The sequence below is a fragment of the Tiliqua scincoides genome, chromosome 7, assembly GCF_035046505.1.
Source record: "Tiliqua scincoides isolate rTilSci1 chromosome 7, rTilSci1.hap2, whole genome shotgun sequence".
NCBI classification, from domain to species: domain Eukaryota; kingdom Metazoa; phylum Chordata; class Lepidosauria; order Squamata; family Scincidae; genus Tiliqua; species Tiliqua scincoides.
In genome coordinates, this window is record NC_089827.1 from 38,009,221 (window position 1) to 38,011,989 (window position 2,769).

The window sequence follows — 2,769 nt, forward strand, 5'->3', positions numbered from 1 at the left end:
CTGTTCTTTCCACTTGTTAGATGCTTCTGTGCTACTACAGGCACAGGAGCTGGGCCAGGAAACAAGTTGGCAACTTTAGTTTACAGTAAGGGAGCAGCCAGCATTTCATTTGACTTTCAGAGCACTTTAAAGGAATTCAGTGCAAGAAGCAGAATTAAACTTGTTTTCCATACTGGGAAATTCCCAAGTAATTTTACCACAGCAGGGGCCCAGTTTGGCTCTAGCACCACAACATACCTTATTTAGTACATACTACTATCAATTCACCCCTCAATGAGTAGCACAGATGGTAATTACTCCTATAAAATAGAAGCATTAATAGTAGTAGCCAAAGCCTGGTTGTCTATGTAGCATTATATCTTGGCTGCCGTTAATGTAATGCCTGATTCATACCTGAGTTCTTCATAAGTAAGGCAATTACCAAAAAAAAGCAAAGGCTCTGCAGCAAAAATGGCAGCCCTGCATTTTCCTTTCTTCCTTGGTGACACAGAGTTCCAGCATTTCTCAAACTGGGTCATGACCCAGCTTCCTTCTGTACATTCCAGCCCACCCTCTTAGATCAAAATTAACATCAGAACCAGGGGACATCCACTAAAGTTGAGTGTTGGGAGAGTTAGGACAGACAAAAGAAAGTATTTCTTTACCCAGCATGTAATTAGTCTGTGAAAACTCCTTCCTACAGGAAGTAATGATGGCATCTTGCCTAGATGCCTTTAAGAGGGATTGGACAAATTTCTGGAGGAAAAGTTCATCACTGGTTACAAGTCATGGTAGGTATGTGCAAGCTCCTGGTTTTAGAGGTAGGCTGCCACTGATTGCCAGATGCAAGGGAGGGCACCAGGTTGCAGGTTGTGTCTGCTGTCTTTTGTGCTCCCTGAAGCATTTGGTGGGCCACTATGAGATGCAGGAAGCTGGACTAGATGGGCCTTTGGCCCGATTCAGCGGGGCTCTTCTTATGTTCTTATATCTAAGGGGGCACTTCTACAAGTGCCGCTTCTGTCCCAAGTGCGAGGGCTGGCAGTTTGGGGGCAAGCCTTCTCTGTAGTGGCACCACAACTATGGCATTCCTTTCCAGGGGAAGGGAGAACTATTCCCTCTCTCACTGCTTTTCAGCAACATCTCAAAACATACGTACCTGTTTCATCTGGCATTTGATTGCTGAGTAGATATTGGCCTTCTGTGCCTCTGAAATACAGGCTATGGCTTGATTGCTTCCCTGGACTAATTTGTTCCCCATTTGCTCCATGATATTTGTTAGATTTTGCTCTGTTTCAATTTACGTTTCACTATGTAATGTTTTAATACCTTGTTTGATGCTTTTATTTTCACCTGTTGTGATACTTTGCACTTTATTATAAAGCTTTGTAAGCTGCCTTGGGCATTTGATTTGGTATGGGAAAGGTGGGATATAAATTTCTTAAATAAATGTTAAATTTACTTAACTAATTTAATTCAATTTTGTTGTATAGGGGTGTTAAAATTTTTTTCCTGCTTTATGATGTCACTTCTAGCCATGTCATCACTTCCAGGTTAATGACATCACTTCTGGTGGGTTCCAACAGATTGTCATTCTAAAAAGTGGGTCCTGGTACTGAAACGTTTGAGAACCATTGCACTATATATTTCTGCAGTACATTCAACCTTGTTAACTAGGCAAAGAGATACCTTTGAAAGTGGTTACTGCCTTATATTTAGCATGGGAAGAAAAATATTCAGCCATTCTAACATAGCATCCCTCCTACTGAATGTTACTGGTTGTGTGTCATTTTAAGTCTGCGAGTCCCTCTCTGGGACAGGGAACCCTTCTTCTTACTCTGCCATGTACTGGTCATCCCTCATTATCCTCTGGGGTTCTGTTCCAGAACCCCTAGTGGATAAAAAAATGAGGAAAAATACATTTTAAAGACCCACTTCCAGTTTTCTTGCCTCTCCATTGCACCTAATGAGGTCATGCTTTGACATCTGCAGGGGTTTGATTCTGTCACTCCCAGCTGATACAATAAAATATGTTAAATGAAAGCAGTTTAAAAAAATTAAAAAGTGCATCCCTTTACAATTTTGGTTTATAAACAGCTTTTCTTACTGTTGTAGAGGCAGTCAGCAATTAGAAATGCAAAGGACCCCCTGCCTTTGCATGGCTCAGCTGAAGAATGGAATGATTGTTTGCATGTTTCTCTACAACAGTAAGAAAAGTAGTTTTTTAAACTGTGATTTTAAAGAGATGCATTTTTCCCCTTCTCCCCGAATCAGCACATTTCTTCTCATTTGCAGTGGCCATTTGTGTTGAGTCAAACCCATGTATAAAAATATTAGTGTACAACAAGGTTGAACCTGTAAATAGCTTTGGAAACTGCTTTTTAGTTGAAAAGCAGTATATAAATATTCTAAATCACCATAATCTTGATATTAATCTTGATATTATCCCCTTGATAGCATAGGATAATAATAAACAGGACAAATTGTACTGCTTGCTATAGAGACCTTGATGTGAGGCTGCCAGTTTGGGTGGTAGTCCCATGTTTCATAACATGAGATTTTAGTCTTATATTACCAATAGCTAAGCAATTGCTACTTGAGATAACCTAGATAATGATTTGGTGGTACATGAATTAGTTTCAGCACTGCAACTAAACAAAGGGTAGAGCATGATTCCCAAACTTGCTGCTGTGCCTTTTGTCTGCAGTGCCCTGTCTTTTGTGTGATCTTGGCCCAGTGAACTGGGAAGAAGACACTGCTTGGGGCATCCCATGGAGCCCTGTGAGTGCAGCA